Below are 19,655 nucleotides of genomic sequence, written 5' to 3' on the forward strand. Positions count from 1 at the left end.
AAAAAAAAAGGTAAAGCAAGACATGGTTCTTGCCCACTGTCACGGCGGACTATGAGGGTTCAGGGAGGCCGGGGAGCAGGCGAGCAGGGTACAGCCACCGTCCGAGTCTGGCCGCCAGCTCTACCCAGCATGAGGGCCCTGCGGTCTTTGCCCCGCAGACACTGGGAACCGGCAGGAGTGCTGGCCGCCAGCTCCTTACATTTGCTTCGCTTCTCTTTGTTTTTCCTTGCTCTGCTTTGCTTTGCTCTGCTCTTCTGGGCACAGTTTTGCTTTTCCTTCTCTGCTTTCCTCTGCTGTTTTTGCCTGTGCTTTGCTTTCCTTTGCCTCAGATTGCTTTGGGTCAGATTACTTTTATTTTTTTTGTTGTTTTTGTTTCTTTTTTTTTTCTTTTTTTTTTTTTTTTGTTAATATAGATACATATTCATTTTATTGCTTTGTTTTATTTTTGGACCTTTTTGCTTTGGTTTTCCTGGCCGCGTTTGCTTTGCCTGGCCCTGCCTGTCATTTCTTTTCATTATGCCGCATTCTTTTCCCTAGCAGGGCTTTGCTTTGCCTTGCTCGGCTTTCCTCTTCATTGCTCTGCTCTCCTGTGCTGCGCTAGGCTTCCTTTGCAGACCGTCCCGACGATTTTGCCGATGAGGCGATCGGTATATTTAGGAACGCATAAACCCTCAGACACACAGCTGGGCCTCCCCGCAGCCCGGACACTGTCCCCTCGCAACTCGAGGGTGGGGGCAGCAGGCCCGGCCACCCGACATGGTCAGTTCTGTGGCCCCAGCCGTGTGGCCTGCCGCTAGGCGGGCCCCACTGCTACCCGTCTGGGGACGGCGTTGGGTGAGGTGTTCAACGACGGTAAGTAACTACATGATTCCCACAACTACATTGGATGGAAGGCACGAATAAATAAAAATATAAATAAATAAATAAATAAATAAAGATAAAACCAGGTAAAGCAAGACATGGTTCTTGCCCGCTGTCACGGCGGACTATGAGGTGTCAGGGAGGCCGGGGAGCGGGCGAGCAGGGTACAGCCACCGTCCGAGTCTGGCCGCCAGCTCTACCCGGCATGAGGGCCCTGCGGTCTTTGCCCCGCAGACACTGGGAACCGGCAGGAGGGCTGGCCGCCAGCTCCTTACATTTGCTTCGCTTCTCTTTCTTTTTCCTTGCTCTGCTTTGCTTTGCTCTGCTCTGCTCTTCCGGGCACACTTTTGCTTTTCCTTCTCTACTTTCCTCTGCTGTTCCTGCCCCTGCTTTGCTTTTCTTTGCTTTGCCTCAGATTGCTTTGCTTTGCTTTGTTTGCTTTGTCTTTCCTGGCAATGCTTTGCTTTTCCTCGTGCTACTTCACTTTGCTTTGCTTTGCTTTGTCTTGCTCTGCTTTGCCTCCACTGGCCATGTTTTCTTTTGTTTTTCAGGCCACGCTTTCCTTTGTTTTGCTTCGCTTTGTATTCCTGCCACGGCTTTGCTTTACCTTCTCTGCTCTGCTTTGCTTTTCCTACCCCTGCTGTGCTTTGCCTTGCCTCCTCTAACTGCTTTCTTTCTTTTGCTCTACATTTCCTGGTACTGCTTTGCTTCTCCTTGTGCTACTTTCCTTTGCTTTGCTCTGCCTTGCACTGCTTTGCCTTTCCTGGACACGCTTTACTTTGCTTTTCCTGGCCCTGCTTTTCTTGGTCTTTTTTTGCGTTTGTTTTTTTTTTTTTTTTTTTTTAATATAGTTACACATTCATTGCATTGCTTTGTTTTATTTTTGGACCTCTTTGCTTTGGTTTTCCTGGCCGCGCTTTGTTTTGCCTGACCCTGCTTGTCATTTCTTTTCCTTCTGCCGCATTCTTTTCCCTAGCAGGGCTTTGCTTTGCCTTGCTCGGCTTTGCCTCCACTGGCCATGTTTTCTTTTGCTTTTTCAGGCCACGCTTTCCTTTGTTTTGCTTGGCTTTGTATTCCTGCCACGGCTTTGCTTTACCTTCTCTGCTCCGCTTTGCTTTTCCTACCCCTGCTCTGCTTTGCCTTGCCTCCAACTGCTTTCTTTACTTTGCTCTACGTTTCCTGGCACTGCTGGGACTTTCCTTGTACAAGTTTGCACTGCTTTGCTTTGCCTTGCTCTGCGTTGCCTTTCCTGGCCATGCTTTTTCGGGCCACGCTTTCCTTTGTCTTGCTTCGCTTCGTATTCCTGGCACCTCTTGGTTTTACCTTCTCTGCTCTGCTCTGCTTGTCCTACCGCTGATGTGCTTTGCCTTGCCTCAAACTGCTTTCTTTACTTTGCTCTACGTTTCCTGGCACTGCTGGGACTTTCCTTGTACAAGTTTGCACTGCTTTGCTTTGCCTTGCACTGCTTTGCCTCCGCTGGCCATGTTTTCTTTTGCTTTTTCAGGCCACGCTTTCCTTTGTCTTGCTTCGCTTCGCTTTGTATTCCTGGCACCTCTAGGTTTTACTTTCTCTGTTCTGCTTTGCCTTGCCTCAAACAGTTTTCTTTACGTTGCTCTACGTTTCCTGGCCCTGCTGGGACTTTCCTTGTACGAGTTTGCACTGCTTTGCTTTGCCTTGCTCTGCGTTGCCTTTCCTGGCCATGATTTTTCAGGCCACGCTTTCCTTTGTCTTGCTTCGCTTTGTATTCCTGGCGCCTCTTGGTTTTACTTTCTCTGCTCTGCTTTTCCTACCCCTGCTGTGCTTTGCCTTGCCTCAAACTGCTTTCGTTACTTTGCTCTACGTTTCCTGGCACTGCTGGGACTTTCCTTGTACCAGTTTGCACTGCTTTGCTTTGCCTTGCTCTGCTTTCCTCTTCATTTCTCTGCTCTCCTGTGCTGCGCTAGGCTTCCTTTGCAGACCGTCCCGACGATTTTGCCGATGAGGCTATCGGTATATTTCGGAACGCATAAACCCTCAGACACACAGCTGGGCCTCCCCGCAGCCCGGACACTGTCCCCTCGCAACTCGAGGGTGGGGGCAGCAGGCCCGGCCACCCGACATGGTCAGTTCTGTGGCCCCAGCCGTGTGGCCTGCCGCTAGGCGGGCCCCACTGCTATTCGTCTGGGGACGGCGTTGGGTGAGGTTTTCAACGACGGTAAGTAACTACATGATTCCCACAACTACATTGGATGGAAGCCAACAATAAATAAATAAATAAATAAATAAATAAATAAATAAATAAAGATAAAACCAGGTAAAGCAAGACATGGTTCTTGCCCGCTGTCACGGCGGACTATGAGGTGTCAGGGAGGCCGGGGAGCGGGCGAGCAGGGTACAGCCACCGTCCGAGTCTGGCCGCCAGCTCTACCCGGCATGAGGGCCTTGCGGTCTTTGCCCCGCAGACACTGGGAACCGGCAGGAGGGCTGGCCGCCAGCTCCTTACATTTGCTTCGCTTCTCTTTGTTTTGCCTTGCTCTGCTTTGCTTTGCTCTGCTCTGCTCTTCCGGGCACACTTTTGGTTTTCCTTCTCTACTTTCCTCTGCTGTTCCTGCCCCTGCTGTGCTTTGCTTTGCTTTGCCTCAGATTGCTTTGCTTTGCTTTGTTTGCTTTGTCTTTCCTGGCAATGCTTTGCTTTTCCTCGTGCTACTTCACTTTGCTTTGCTTTGCTTTGTCTTGCTCTGCTTTGCCTCCACTGGCCACGTTTTCTTTTGTTTTTCAGGCCACGCTTTCCTTTGTCTTGCTTCGCTTCGTATTCCTGGCACCTCTTGGTTTTACCTTCTCTGCTCTGCTCTGCTTGTCCTACCGCTGATGTGCTTTGCCTTGCCTCAAACTGCTTTCTTTACTTTGCTCTACGTTTCCTGGCACTGCTGGGACTTTCCTTGTACAAGTTTGCACTGCTTTGCTTTGCCTTGCACTGCTTTGCCTCCGCTGGCCATGTTTTCTTTTGCTTTTTCAGGCCACGCTTTCCTTTGTCTTGCTTCGCTTCGCTTTGTATTCCTGGCACCTCTAGGCTTTACTTTCTCTGCTCTGCTTTGCCTTGCCTCCAACTGCTTTCTTTACTTTGCTCTACGTTTCCTGGCACTGCTGGGACTTTCCTTGTACCAGTTTGCACTGCTTTGCTTTGCCTTGCTCTGCTTTCCTCTTCATTTCTCTGCTCTCCTGTGCTGCGCTAGGCTTCCTTTGCAGACCGTCCCGACGATTTTGCCGATGAGGCTATCGGTATATTTCGGAACGCATAAACCCTCAGACACACAGCTGGGCCTCCCCGCAGCCCGGACACTGTCCCCTCGCAACTCGAGGGTGGGGGCAGCAGGCCCAGCCACCCGACATGGTCAGTTCTGTGGCCCCAGCCGTGTGGCCTGCCGCTAGGCGGGCCCCACTGCTATTCGTCTGGGGACGGCGTTGGGTGAGGTTTTCAACGACGGTAAGTAACTACATGATTCCCACAACTACATTGGATGGAAGCCAACAATAAATTAATAAATAAATAAATAAATAAAGATAAAACCAGGTAAAGCAAGACATGGTTCTTGCCCGCTGTCACGGCGGACTATGAGGTGTCAGGGAGGCCGGGGAGCGGGCGAGCAGGGTACAGCCACCGTCCGAGTCTGGCCGCCAGCTCTACCCGGCATGAGGGCCTTGCGGTCTTTGCCCCGCAGACACTGGGAACCGGCAGGAGGGCTGGCCGCCAGCTCCTTACATTTGCTTCGCTTCTCTTTGTTTTTCCTTGCTCTGCTTTGCTTTGCTCTGCTCTGCTCTTCCGGGCACACTTTTGGTTTTCCTTCTCTACTTTCCTCTGCTGTTCCTGCCCCTGCTGTGCTTTGCTTTGCTTTGCCTCAGATTGCTTTGCTTTGCTTTGTTTGCTTTGTCTTTCCTGGCAATGCTTTGCTTTTCCTCGTGCTACTTCACTTTGCTTTGCTTTGCTTTGTCTTGCTCTGCTTTGCCTCCACTGGCCATGCTTTCTTTTGTTTTTCAGGCCACGCTTTCCTTTGTTTTGCTTTGCTTTGTATTCCTGCCACGGCTTTGCTTTACCTTCTCTGCTCTGCTTTGCTTTTCCTACCCCTGCTGTGCTTTGCCTCGCCTCAAACTGCTTTCTTTACTTTGCTCTACGTTTCCTGGCACTGCTGAGACTTTCCTTGTACCAGTTTGCACTGCTTTGCTTTGCCTTGCTCTGCGTTGCCTTTCCGGGCCATGCTTTTTCAGGCCACGCTTTCCTTTGTTTTGCTTCGCTTTGTATTCCTGCCACGGCTTTGCTTTACCTTCTCTGCTCTGCTTTGCTTTTCCTACGCCTGCTGTGCTTTGCCTTGCCTCCTCTAACTGCTTTCTTTCTTTTGCTCTACATTTCCTGGTACTGCTTTGCTTCTCCTTGTGCTACTTTCCTTTGCTTTGCTCTGCCTTGCACTGCTTTGCCTTTCCTGGACACGCTTTACTTTGCTTTTCCTGGCCCTGTTTTGCTTGGTCTTTTTTTTGCATTTTTTTTGTTTGTTTGTTTGTTTTTTTAATATAGTTACACATTCATTGCATTGCTTTGTTTTATTTTTGGACCTCTTTGCTTTGGTTTTCCTGGCCGCGCTTTGCTTTGCCTGGCCCTGCTTGTCATTTCTTTTCCTTATGCCGCATTCTTTTCCCTAGCAGGGCTTTGCTTTGCCTTGCTCGGCTTTGCCTCCACTGGCCATGTTTTCTTTTGCTTTTCAGGCCACGCTTTCCTTTGTTTTGCTTTGCTTTGTATTCCTGCCACGGCTTTGCTTTACCTTCTCTGCTCCGCTTTGCTTTTCCTACCCCTGCTCTGCTTTGCCTTGCCTCCAACTGCTTTCTTTACTTTGCTCTACGTTTCCTGGCACTGCTGGGACATTCCTTGTACAAGTTTGCACTGCTTTGCTTTGCCTTGCTCTGCGTTGCCTTTCCTGGCCATGCTTTTTCGGGCCACGCTTTCCTTTGTCTTGCTTCGCTTCGTATTCCTGGCACCTCTTGGTTTTACCTTCTCTGCTCTGCTCTGCTTGTCCTACCGCTGATGTGCTTTGCCTTGCCTCAAACTGCTTTCTTTACTTTGCTCTACGTTTCCTGGCACTGCTGGGACTTTCCTTGTACAAGTTTGCACTGCTTTGCTTTGCCTTGCTCTGCGTTGCCTTTCCTGGCCATGCTTTTTCGGGCCACGCTTTCCTTTGTCTTGCTTCGCTTCGTATTCCTGGCACCTCTTGGTTTTACTTTCCCTGCTCTGCTTTGCTTTTCCTACCCCTGCTCTGCTTTGCCTTGCCTCAAACTGCTTTCGTTACTTTGCTATACGTTTCCTGGCCCTGCTGGGACTTTCCTTGTACAAGTTTGCACTGCTTTGCTTTGCCTTGCACTGCTTTGCCTCCACTGGCCATGTTTTCTTTTGCTTTTTCAGGCCACGCTTTCCTTTGTCTTGCTTCACTTCGCTTTGTATTCCTGGCACCTCTAGGTTTTACTTTCTCTGTTCTGCTTTGCCTTGCCTCAAACTGTTTTCTTTACGTTGCTCTACGTTTCCTGGCCCTGCTGGGACTTTCCTTGTACGAGTTTGCACTGCTTTGCTTTGCCTTGCTCTGCGTTGCCTTTCCTGGCCATGCTTTTTCAGGCCACGCTTTCCTTTGTCTTGCTTCGCTTTGTATTCCTGGCGCCTCTTGGTTTTACTTTCTCTGCTCTGCTTTTCCTACCCCTGCTGTGCTTTGCCTTGCCTCAAACTGCTTTCGTTACTTTGCTCTACGTTTCCTGGCCCTGCTGGGACTTTCCTTGTACAAGTTTGCACTGCTTTGCTTTGCCTTGCACTGCTTTGCCTCCACTGGCCATGTTTTCTTTTGCTTTTTCAGGCCACGCTTTCCTTTGTCTTGCTTCGCTTCGCTTTGTTTTCCTGGCACCTCTAGGCTTTACTTTCTCTGCTCTGCTTTGCCTTGCCTCCAACTGCTTTCTTTACTTTGCTCTACGTTTCCTGGCACTGCTGGGACTTTCCTTGTACCAGTTTGCACTGCTTTGCTTTGCCTTGCTCTGCTTTCCTCTTCATTTCTCTGCTCTCCTGTGCTGCGCTAGGCTTCCTTTGCAGACCGTCCCGACGATTTTGCCGATGAGGCTATCGGTATATTTCGGAACGCATAAACCCTCAGACACACAGCTGGGCCTCCCCGCAGCCCGGACACTGTCCCCTCGCAACTCGAGGGTGGGGGCAGCAGGCCCGGCCACCCGACATGGTCAGTTCTGTGGCCCCAGCCGTGTGGCCTGCCGCTAGGCGGGCCCCACTGCTATTCGTCTGGGGACGGCGTTGGGTGAGGTTTTCAACGACGGTAAGTAACTACATGATTCCCACAACTACATTGGATGGAAGCCAACAATAAATAAATAAATAAATAAATAAATAAATAAATAAATAAATAAAGATAAAACCAGGTAAAGCAAGACATGGTTCTTGCCCGCTGTCACGGCGGACTATGAGGTGTCAGGGAGGCCGGGGAGCGGGCGAGCAGGGTACAGCCACCGTCCGAGTCTGGCCGCCAGCTCTACCCGGCATGAGGGCCTTGCGGTCTTTGCCCCGCAGACACTGGGAACCGGCAGGAGGGCTGGCCGCCAGCTCCTTACATTTGCTTCGCTTCTCTTTGTTTTGCCTTGCTCTGCTTTGCTTTGCTCTGCTCTGCTCTTCCGGGCACACTTTTGGTTTTCCTTCTCTACTTTCCTCTGCTGTTCCTGCCCCTGCTGTGCTTTGCTTTGCTTTGCCTCAGATTGCTTTGCTTTGCTTTGTTTGCTTTGTCTTTCCTGGCAATGCTTTGCTTTTCCTCGTGCTACTTCACTTTGCTTTGCTTTGCTTTGTCTTGCTCTGCTTTGCCTCCACTGGCCACGTTTTCTTTTGTTTTTCAGGCCACGCTTTCCTTTGTTTTGCTTTGCTTTGTATTCCTGCCACGGCTTTGCTTTACCTTCTCTGCTCTGCTTTCCTTTTCCTACCCCTGCTGTGCTTTGCCTCGCCTCAAACTGCTTTCTTTACTTTGCTCTACGTTTCCTGGCACTGCTGAGACTTTCCTTGTACCAGTTTGCACTGCTTTGCTTTGCCTTGCTCTGGGTTGCCTTTCCGGGCCATGCTTTTTCAGGCCACGCTTTCCTTTGTTTTGCTTCGCTTTGTATTCCTGCCACGGCTTTGCTTTACCTTCTCTGCTCTGCTTTGCTTTTCCTACGCCTGCTGTGCTTTGCCTTGCCTCCTCTAACTGCTTTCTTTCTTTTGCTCTACATTTCCTGGTACTGCTTTGCTTCTCCTTGTGCTACTTTCCTTTGCTTTGCTCTGCCTTGCACTGCTTTGCCTTTCCTGGACACGCTTTACTTTGCTTTTCCTGGCCCTGTTTTGCTTGGTCTTTTTTTTGCATTTTTTTTGTTTGTTTGTTTGTTTTTTTAATATAGTTACACATTCATTGCATTGCTTTGTTTTATTTTTGGACCTCTTTGCTTTGGTTTTCCTGGCCGCGCTTTGCTTTGCCTGGCCCTGCTTGTCATTTCTTTTCCTTATGCCGCATTCTTTTCCCTAGCAGGGCTTTGCTTTGCCTTGCTCGGCTTTGCCTCCACTGGCCATGTTTTCTTTTGCTTTTCAGGCCACGCTTTCCTTTGTTTTGCTTTGCTTTGTATTCCTGCCACGGCTTTGCTTTACCTTCTCTGCTCCGCTTTGCTTTTCCTACCCCTGCTCTGCTTTGCCTTGCCTCCAACTGCTTTCTTTACTTTGCTCTACGTTTCCTGGCACTGCTGGGACATTCCTTGTACAAGTTTGCACTGCTTTGCTTTGCCTTGCTCTGCGTTGCCTTTCCTGGCCATGCTTTTTCGGGCCACGCTTTCCTTTGTCTTGCTTCGCTTCGTATTCCTGGCACCTCTTGGTTTTACCTTCTCTGCTCTGCTCTGCTTGTCCTACCGCTGATGTGCTTTGCCTTGCCTCAAACTGCTTTCTTTACTTTGCTCTACGTTTCCTGGCACTGCTGGGACTTTCCTTGTACAAGTTTGCACTGCTTTGCTTTGCCTTGCTCTGCGTTGCCTTTCCTGGCCATGCTTTTTCCGGCCACGCTTTCCTTTGTCTTGCTTCGCTTCGTATTCCTGGCACCTCTTGGTTTTACTTTCCCTGCTCTGCTTTGCTTTTCCTACCCCTGCTCTGCTTTGCCTTGCCTCAAACTGCTTTCGTTACTTTGCTATACGTTTCCTGGCCCTGCTGGGACTTTCCTTGTACAAGTTTGCACTGCTTTGCTTTGCCTTGCACTGCTTTGCCTCCACTGGCCATGTTTTCTTTTGCTTTTTCAGGCCACGCTTTCCTTTGTCTTGCTTCACTTCGCTTTGTATTCCTGGCACCTCTAGGTTTTACTTTCTCTGTTCTGCTTTGCCTTGCCTCAAACTGTTTTCTTTACGTTGCTCTACGTTTCCTGGCCCTGCTGGGACTTTCCTTGTACGAGTTTGCACTGCTTTGCTTTGCCTTGCTCTGCGTTGCCTTTCCTGGCCATGCTTTTTCAGGCCACGCTTTCCTTTGTCTTGCTTCGCTTTGTATTCCTGGCGCCTCTTGGTTTTACTTTCTCTGCTCTGCTTTTCCTACCCCTGCTGTGCTTTGCCTTGCCTCAAACTGCTTTCGTTACTTTGCTCTACGTTTCCTGGCCCTGCTGGGACTTTCCTTGTACAAGTTTGCACTGCTTTGCTTTGCCTTGCACTGCTTTGCCTCCACTGGCCATGTTTTCTTTTGCTTTTTCAGGCCACGCTTTCCTTTGTCTTGCTTCGCTTCGCTTTGTTTTCCTGGCACCTCTAGGCTTTACTTTCTCTGCTCTGCTTTGCCTTGCCTCCAACTGCTTTCTTTACTTTGCTCTACGTTTCCTGGCACTGCTGGGACTTTCCTTGTACCAGTTTGCACTGCTTTGCTTTGCCTTGCTCTGCTTTCCTCTTCATTTCTCTGCTCTCCTGTGCTGCGCTAGGCTTCCTTTGCAGACCGTCCCGACGATTTTGCCGATGAGGCTATCGGTATATTTCGGAACGCATAAACCCTCAGACACACAGCTGGGCCTCCCCGCAGCCCGGACACTGTCCCCTCGCAACTCGAGGGTGGGGGCAGCAGGCCCGGCCACCCGACATGGTCAGTTCTGTGGCCCCAGCCGTGTGGCCTGCCGCTAGGCGGGCCCCACTGCTATTCGTCTGGGGACGGCGTTGGGTGAGGTTTTCAACGACGGTAAGTAACTACATGATTCCCACAACTACATTGGATGGAAGCCAACAATAAATAAATAAATAAATAAATAAATAAATAAATAAAGATAAAACCAGGTAAAGCAAGACATGGTTCTTGCCCGCTGTCACGGCGGACTATGAGGTGTCAGGGAGGCCGGGGAGCGGGCGAGCAGGGTACAGCCACCGTCCGAGTCTGGCCGCCAGCTCTACCCGGCATGAGGGCCTTGCGGTCTTTGCCCCGCAGACACTGGGAACCGGCAGGAGGGCTGGCCGCCAGCTCCTTACATTTGCTTCGCTTCTCTTTGTTTTGCCTTGCTCTGCTTTGCTTTGCTCTGCTCTGCTCTTCCGGGCACACTTTTGCTTTTCCTTCTCTACTTTCCTCTGCTGTTCCTGCCCCTGCTGTGCTTTGCTTTGCTTTGCCTCAGATTGCTTTGCTTTGCTTTGTTTGCTTTGTCTTTCCTGGCAATGCTTTGCTTTTCCTCGTGCTACTTCGCTTTGCTTTGCTTTGCTTTGTCTTGCTCTGCTTTGCCTCCACTGGCCACGTTTTCTTTTGTTTTTCAGGCCACGCTTTCCTTTGTTTTGCTTTGCTTTGTATTCCTGCCACGGCTTTGCTTTTCCTTCTCTGCTCTGCTTTCCTTTTCCTACCCCTGCTGTGCTTTGCCTCGCCTCAAACTGCTTTCTTTACTTTGCTCTACGTTTCCTGGCACTGCTGAGACTTTCCTTGTACCAGTTTGCACTGCTTTGCTTTGCCTTGCTCTGGGTTGCCTTTCCGGGCCATGCTTTTTCAGGCCACGCTTTCCTTTGTTTTGCTTCGCTTTGTATTCCTGCCACGGCTTTGCTTTACCTTCTCTGCTCTGCTTTGCTTTTCCTACGCCTGCTGTGCTTTGCCTTGCCTCCTCTAACTGCTTTCTTTCTTTTGCTCTACATTTCCTGGTACTGCTTTGCTTCTCCTTGTGCTACTTTCCTTTGCTTTGCTCTGCCTTGCACTGCTTTGTCTTTCCTGGACACGCTTTACTTTGCTTTTCCTGGCCCTGTTTTGCTTGGTCTTTTTTTTGCATTTTTTTTGTTTGTTTGTTTTTTTTTTTTAATATAGTTACACATTCATTGCATTGCTTTGTTTTATTTTTGGACCTCTTTGCTTTGGTTTTCCTGGCCGCGCTTTGCTTTGCCTGGCCCTGCTTGTCATTTCTTTTCCTTATGCCGCATTCTTTTCCCTAGCAGGGCTTTGCTTTGCCTTGCTCGGCTTTGCCTCCACTGGCCATGTTTTCTTTTGCTTTTCAGGCCACGCTTTCCTTTGTTTTGCTTTGCTTTGTATTCCTGCCACGGCTTTGCTTTACCTTCTCTGCTCCGCTTTGCTTTTCCTACCCCTGCTCTGCTTTGCCTTGCCTCCAACTGCTTTCTTTACTTTGCTCTACGTTTCCTGGCACTGCTGGGACATTCCTTGTACAAGTTTGCACTGCTTTGCTTTGCCTTGCTCTGCGTTGCCTTTCCTGGCCATGCTTTTTCGGGCCACGCTTTCCTTTGTCTTGCTTCGCTTTGTATTCCTGGCACCTCTTGGTTTTACCTTCTCTGCTCTGCTCTGCTTGTCCTACCGCTGATGTGCTTTGCCTTGCCTCAAACTGCTTTCTTTACTTTGCTCTACGTTTCCTGGCACTGCTGGGACTTTCCTTGTACAAGTTTGCACTGCTTTGCTTTGCCTTGCTCTGCGTTGCCTTTCCTGGCCATGCTTTTTCGGGCCACGCTTTCCTTTGTCTTGCTTCGCTTCGTATTCCTGGCACCTCTTGGTTTTACTTTCCCTGCTCTGCTTTGCTTTTCCTACCCCTGCTCTGCTTTGCCTTGCCTCAAACTGCTTTCGTTACTTTGCTATACGTTTCCTGGCCCTGCTGGGACTTTCCTTGTACAAGTTTGCACTGCTTTGCTTTGCCTTGCACTGCTTTGCCTCCACTGGCCATGTTTTCTTTTGCTTTTTCAGGCCACGCTTTCCTTTGTCTTGCTTCACTTCGCTTTGTATTCCTGGCACCTCTAGGTTTTACTTTCTCTGTTCTGCTTTGCCTTGCCTCAAACTGTTTTCTTTACGTTGCTCTACGTTTCCTGGCCCTGCTGGGACTTTCCTTGTACGAGTTTGCACTGCTTTGCTTTGCCTTGCTCTGCGTTGCCTTTCCTGGCCATGCTTTTTCAGGCCACGCTTTCCTTTGTCTTGCTTCGCTTTGTATTCCTGGCGCCTCTTGGTTTTACTTTCTCTGCTCTGCTTTTCCTACCCCTGCTGTGCTTTGCCTTGCCTCAAACTGCTTTCGTTACTTTGCTCTACGTTTCCTGGCCCTGCTGGGACTTTCCTTGTACAAGTTTGCACTGCTTTGCTTTGCCTTGCACTGCTTTGCCTCCACTGGCCATGTTTTCTTTTGCTTTTTCAGGCCACGCTTTCCTTTGTCTTGCTTCGCTTCGCTTTGTATTCCTGGCACCTCTAGGCTTTACTTTCTCTGCTCTGCTTTGCCTTGCCTCCAACTGCTTTCTTTACTTTGCTCTACGTTTCCTGGCACTGCTGGGACTTTCCTTGTACCAGTTTGCACTGCTTTGCTTTGCCTTGCTCTGCTTTCCTCTTCATTTCTCTGCTCTCCTGTGCTGCGCTAGGCTTCCTTTGCAGACCGTCCCGACGATTTTGCCGATGAGGCTATCGGTATATTTCGGAACGCATAAACCCTCAGACACACAGCTGGGCCTCCCCGCAGCCCGGACACTGTCCCCTCGCAACTCGAGGGTGGGGGCAGCAGGCCCGGCCACCCGACATGGTCAGTTCTGTGGCCCCAGCCGTGTGGCCTGCCGCTAGGCGGGCCCCACTGCTATTCGTCTGGGGACGGCGTTGGGTGAGGTTTTCAACGACGGTAAGTAACTACATGATTCCCACAACTACATTGGATGGAAGCCAACAATAAATAAATAAATAAATAAATAAATAAATAAATAAAGATAAAACCAGGTAAAGCAAGACATGGTTCTTGCCCGCTGTCACGGCGGACTATGAGGTGTCAGGGAGGCCGGGGAGCGGGCGAGCAGGGTACAGCCACCGTCCGAGTCTGGCCGCCAGCTCTACCCGGCATGAGGGCCTTGCGGTCTTTGCCCCGCAGACACTGGGAACCGGCAGGAGGGCTGGCCGCCAGCTCCTTACATTTGCTTCGCTTCTCTTTGTTTTGCCTTGCTCTGCTTTGCTTTGCTCTGCTCTGCTCTTCCGGGCACACTTTTGGTTTTCCTTCTCTACTTTCCTCTGCTGTTCCTGCCCCTGCTTTGCTTTGCTTTGCCTCAGATTGCTTTGCTTTGCTTTGTTTGCTTTGTCTTTCCTGGCAATGCTTTGCTTTTCCTCGTGCTACTTCACTTTGCTTTGCTTTGCTTTGTCTTGCTCTGCTTTGCCTCCACTGGCCACGTTTTCTTTTGTTTTTCAGGCCACGCTTTCCTTTGTTTTGCTTTGCTTTGTATTCCTGCCACGGCTTTGCTTTTCCTTCTCTGCTCTGCTTTCCTTTTCCTACCCCTGCTGTGCTTTGCCTCGCCTCAAACTGCTTTCTTTACTTTGCTCTACGTTTCCTGGCACTGCTGAGACTTTCCTTGTACCAGTTTGCACTGCTTTGCTTTGCCTTGCTCTGGGTTGCCTTTCCGGGCCATGCTTTTTCAGGCCACGCTTTCCTTTGTTTTGCTTCGCTTTGTATTCCTGCCACGGCTTTGCTTTACCTTCTCTGCTCTGCTTTGCTTTTCCTACGCCTGCTGTGCTTTGCCTTGCCTCCTCTAACTGCTTTCTTTCTTTTGCTCTACATTTCCTGGTACTGCTTTGCTTCTCCTTGTGCTACTTTCCTTTGCTTTGCTCTGCCTTGCACTGCTTTGCCTTTCCTGGACACGCTTTACTTTGCTTTTCCTGGCCCTGTTTTGCTTGGTCTTTTTTTTGCATTTTTTTTGTTTGTTTGTTTTTTTTTTTTAATATAGTTACACATTCATTGCATTGCTTTGTTTTATTTTTGGACCTCTTTGCTTTGGTTTTCCTGGCCGCGCTTTGCTTTGCCTGGCCCTGCTTGTCATTTCTTTTCCTTATGCCGCATTCTTTTCCCTAGCAGGGCTTTGCTTTGCCTTGCTCGGCTTTGCCTCCACTGGCCATGTTTTCTTTTGCTTTTCAGGCCACGCTTTCCTTTGTTTTGCTTTGCTTTGTATTCCTGCCACGGCTTTGCTTTACCTTCTCTGCTCCGCTTTGCTTTTCCTACCCCTGCTCTGCTTTGCCTTGCCTCCAACTGCTTTCTTTACTTTGCTCTACGTTTCCTGGCACTGCTGGGACATTCCTTGTACAAGTTTGCACTGCTTTGCTTTGCCTTGCTCTGCGTTGCCTTTCCTGGCCATGCTTTTTCGGGCCACGCTTTCCTTTGTCTTGCTTCGCTTTGTATTCCTGGCACCTCTTGGTTTTACCTTCTCTGCTCTGCTCTGCTTGTCCTACCGCTGATGTGCTTTGCCTTGCCTCAAACTGCTTTCTTTACTTTGCTCTACGTTTCCTGGCACTGCTGGGACTTTCCTTGTACAAGTTTGCACTGCTTTGCTTTGCCTTGCTCTGCGTTGCCTTTCCTGGCCATGCTTTTTCGGGCCACGCTTTCCTTTGTCTTGCTTCGCTTCGTATTCCTGGCACCTCTTGGTTTTACTTTCCCTGCTCTGCTCTGCTTTTCCTACCCCTGCTCTGCTTTGCCTTGCCTCAAACTGCTTTCGTTACTTTGCTATACGTTTCCTGGCCCTGCTGGGACTTTCCTTGTACAAGTTTGCACTGCTTTGCTTTGCCTTGCACTGCTTTGCCTCCACTGGCCATGTTTTCTTTTGCTTTTTCAGGCCACGCTTTCCTTTGTCTTGCTTCGCTTCGCTTTGTATTCCTGGCACCTCTAGGCTTTACTTTCTCTGCTCTGCTTTGCCTTGCCTCCAACTGCTTTCTTTACTTTGCTCTACGTTTCCTGGCACTGCTGGGACTTTCCTTGTACCAGTTTGCACTGCTTTGCTTTGCCTTGCTCTGCTTTCCTCTTCATTTCTCTGCTCTCCTGTGCTGCGCTAGGCTTCCTTTGCAGACCGTCCCGACGATTTTGCCGATGAGGCTATCGGTATATTTCGGAACGCATAAACCCTCAGACACACAGCTGGGCCTCCCCGCAGCCCGGACACTGTCCCCTCGCAACTCGAGGGTGGGGGCAGCAGGCCCGGCCACCCGACATGGTCAGTTCTGTGGCCCCAGCCGTGTGGCCTGCCGCTAGGCGGGCCCCACTGCTATTCGTCTGGGGACGGCGTTGGGTGAGGTTTTCAACGACGGTAAGTAACTACATGATTCCCACAACTACATTGGATGGAAGCCAACAATAAATAAATAAATAAATAAATAAATAAATAAATAAAGATAAAACCAGGTAAAGCAAGACATGGTTCTTGCCCGCTGTCACGGCGGACTATGAGGTGTCAGGGAGGCCGGGGAGCGGGCGAGCAGGGTACAGCCACCGTCCGAGTCTGGCCGCCAGCTCTACCCGGCATGAGGGCCTTGCGGTCTTTGCCCCGCAGACACTGGGAACCGGCAGGAGGGCTGGCCGCCAGCTCCTTACATTTGCTTCGCTTCTCTTTGTTTTGCCTTGCTCTGCTTTGCTTTGCTCTGCTCTGCTCTTCCGGGCACACTTTTGGTTTTCCTTCTCTACTTTCCTCTGCTGTTCCTGCCCCTGCTGTGCTTTGCTTTGCTTTGCCTCAGATTGCTTTGCTTTGCTTTGTTTGCTTTGTCTTTCCTGGCAATGCTTTGCTTTTCCTCGTGCTACTTCACTTTGCTTTGCTTTGCTTTGTCTTGCTCTGCTTTGCCTCCACTGGCCACGTTTTCTTTTGTTTTTCAGGCCACGCTTTCCTTTGTCTTGCTTCGCTTCGTATTCCTGGCACCTCTTGGTTTTACCTTCTCTGCTCTGCTCTGCTTGTCCTACCGCTGATGTGCTTTGCCTTGCCTCAAACTGCTTTCTTTACTTTGCTCTACGTTTCCTGGCACTGCTGGGACTTTCCTTGTACAAGTTTGCACTGCTTTGCTTTGCCTTGCACTGCTTTGCCTCCGCTGGCCATGTTTTCTTTTGCTTTTTCAGGCCACGCTTTCCTTTGTCTTGCTTCGCTTCGCTTTGTATTCCTGGCACCTCTAGGCTTTACTTTCTCTGCTCTGCTTTGCCTTGCCTCCAACTGCTTTCTTTACTTTGCTCTACGTTTCCTGGCACTGCTGGGACTTTCCTTGTACCAGTTTGCACTGCTTTGCTTTGCCTTGCTCTGCTTTCCTCTTCATTTCTCTGCTCTCCTGTGCTGCGCTAGGCTTCCTTTGCAGACCGTCCCGACGATTTTGCCGATGAGGCTATCGGTATATTTCGGAACGCATAAACCCTCAGACACACAGCTGGGCCTCCCCGCAGCCCGGACACTGTCCCCTCGCAACTCGAGGGTGGGGGCAGCAGGCCCGGCCACCCGACATGGTCAGTTCTGTGGCCCCAGCCGTGTGGCCTGCCGCTAGGCGGGCCCCACTGCTATTCGTCTGGGGACGGCGTTGGGTGAGGTTTTCAACGACGGTAAGTAACTACATGATTCCCACAACTACATTGGATGGAAGCCAACAATAAATTAATAAATAAATAAATAAATAAAGATAAAACCAGGTAAAGCAAGACATGGTTCTTGCCCGCTGTCACGGCGGACTATGAGGTGTCAGGGAGGCCGGGGAGCGGGCGAGCAGGGTACAGCCACCGTCCGAGTCTGGCCGCCAGCTCTACCCGGCATGAGGGCCTTGCGGTCTTTGCCCCGCAGACACTGGGAACCGGCAAGGAGGGCTGGCCGCCAGCTCCTTACATTTGCTTCGCTTCTCTTTGTTTTGCCTTGCTCTGCTTTGCTTTGCTCTGCTCTGCTCTTCCGGGCACACTTTTGCTTTTCCTTCTCTACTTTCCTCTGCTGTTCCTGCCCCTGCTGTGCTTTGCTTTGCTTTGCCTCAGATTGCTTTGCTTTGCTTTGTTTGCTTTGTCTTTCCTGGCAATGCTTTGCTTTTCCTCGTGCTACTTCACTTTGCTTTGCTTTGCTTTGTCTTGCTCTGCTTTGCCTCCACTGGCCATGCTTTCTTTTGTTTTTCAGGCCACGCTTTCCTTTGTTTTGCTTTGCTTTGTATTCCTGCCACGGCTTTGCTTTACCTTCTCTGCTCTGCTTTGCTTTTCCTACCCCTGCTGTGCTTTGCCTCGCCTCAAACTGCTTTCTTTACTTTGCTCTACGTTTCCTGGCACTGCTGAGACTTTCCTTGTACCAGTTTGCACTGCTTTGCTTTGCCTTGCTCTGCGTTGCCTTTCCGGGCCATGCTTTTTCAGGCCACGCTTTCCTTTGTTTTGCTTCGCTTTGTATTCCTGCCACGGCTTTGCTTTACCTTCTCTGCTCTGCTTTGCTTTTCCTACGCCTGCTGTGCTTTGCCTTGCCTCCTCTAACTGCTTTCTTTCTTTTGCTCTACATTTCCTGGTACTGCTTTGCTTCTCCTTGTGCTACTTTCCTTTGCTTTGCTCTGCCTTGCACTGCTTTGCCTTTCCTGGACACGCTTTACTTTGCTTTTCCTGGCCCTGTTTTGCTTGGTCTTTTTTTTGCATTTTTTTTGTTTGTTTGTTTGTTTTTTTAATATAGTTAAACATTCATTGCATTGCTTTGTTTTATTTTTGGACCTCTTTGCTTTGGTTTTCCTGGCCGCGCTTTGCTTTGCCTGGCCCTGCTTGTCATTTCTTTTCCTTATGCCGCATTCTTTTCCCTAGCAGGGCTTTGCTTTGCCTTGCTCGGCTTTGCCTCCACTGGCCATGTTTTCTTTTGCTTTTCAGGCCACGCTTTCCTTTGTTTTGCTTTGCTTTGTATTCCTGCCACGGCTTTGCTTTACCTTCTCTGCTCCGCTTTGCTTTTCCTACCCCTGCTCTGCTTTGCCTTGCCTCCAACTGCTTTCTTTACTTTGCTCTACGTTTCCTGGCACTGCTGGGACATTCCTTGTACAAGTTTGCACTGCTTTGCTTTGCCTTGCTCTGCGTTGCCTTTCCTGGCCATGCTTTTTCGGGCCACGCTTTCCTTTGTCTTGCTTCGCTTCGTATTCCTGGCACCTCTTGGTTTTACCTTCTCTGCTCTGCTCTGCTTGTCCTACCGCTGATGTGCTTTGCCTTGCCTCAAACTGCTTTCTTTACTTTGCTCTACGTTTCCTGGCACTGCTGGGACTTTCCTTGTACAAGTTTGCACTGCTTTGCTTTGCCTTGCTCTGCGTTGCCTTTCCTGGCCATGCTTTTTCGGGCCACGCTTTCCTTTGTCTTGCTTCGCTTCGTATTCCTGGCACCTCTTGGTTTTACTTTCCCTGCTCTGCTTTGCTTTTCCTACCCCTGCTCTGCTTTGCCTTGCCTCAAACTGCTTTCGTTACTTTGCTATACGTTTCCTGGCCCTGCTGGGACTTTCCTTGTACAAGTTTGCACTGCTTTGCTTTGCCTTGCACTGCTTTGCCTCCACTGGCCATGTTTTCTTTTGCTTTTTCAGGCCACGCTTTCCTTTGTCTTGCTTCACTTCGCTTTGTATTCCTGGCACCTCTAGGTTTTACTTTCTCTGTTCTGCTTTGCCTTGCCTCAAACTGTTTTCTTTACGTTGCTCTACGTTTCCTGGCCCTGCTGGGACTTTCCTTGTACGAGTTTGCACTGCTTTGCTTTGCCTTGCTCTGCGTTGCCTTTCCTGGCCATGCTTTTTCAGGCCACGCTTTCCTTTGTCTTGCTTCGCTTTGTATTCCTGGCGCCTCTTGGTTTTACTTTCTCTGCTCTGCTTTTCCTACCCCTGCTGTGCTTTGCCTTGCCTCAAACTGCTTTCGTTACTTTGCTCTACGTTTCCTGGCCCTGCTGGGACTTTCCTTGTACAAGTTTGCACTGCTTTGCTTTGCCTTGCACTGCTTTGCCTCCACTGGCCATGTTTTCTTTTGCTTTTTCAGGCCACGCTTTCCTTTGTCTTGCTTCGCTTCGCTTTGTTTTCCTGGCACCTCTAGGCTTTACTTTCTCTGCTCTGCTTTGCCTTGCCTCCAACTGCTTTCTTTACTTTGCTCTACGTTTCCTGGCACTGCTGGGACTTTCCTTGTACCAGTTTGCACTGCTTTGCTTTGCCTTGCTCTGCTTTCCTCTTCATTTCTATGCTCTCCTGTGCTGCGCTAGGCTTCCTTTGCAGACCGTCCCGACGATTTTGCCGATGAGGCTATCGGTATATTTCGGAACGCATAAACCCTCAGACACACAGCTGGGCCTCCCCGCAGCCCGGACACTGTCCCCTCGCAACTCGAGGGTGGGGGCAGCAGGCCCGGCCACCCGACATGGTCAGTTCTGTGGCCCCAGCCGTGTGGCCTGCCGCTAGGCGGGCCCCACTGCTATTCGTCTGGGGACGGCGTTGGGTGAGGTTTTCAACGACGGTAAGTAACTACATGATTCCCACAACTACATTGGATGGAAGCCAACAATAAATAAATAAATAAATAAATAAATAAATAAATAAATAAATAAAGATAAAACCAGGTAAAGCAAGACATGGTTCTTGCCCGC

This window comes from Anser brachyrhynchus (assembly GCF_964034855.1).
Source record: "Anser brachyrhynchus genome assembly, contig: SCAFFOLD_152, whole genome shotgun sequence".
Classification (NCBI taxonomy): domain Eukaryota; kingdom Metazoa; phylum Chordata; class Aves; order Anseriformes; family Anatidae; genus Anser; species Anser brachyrhynchus.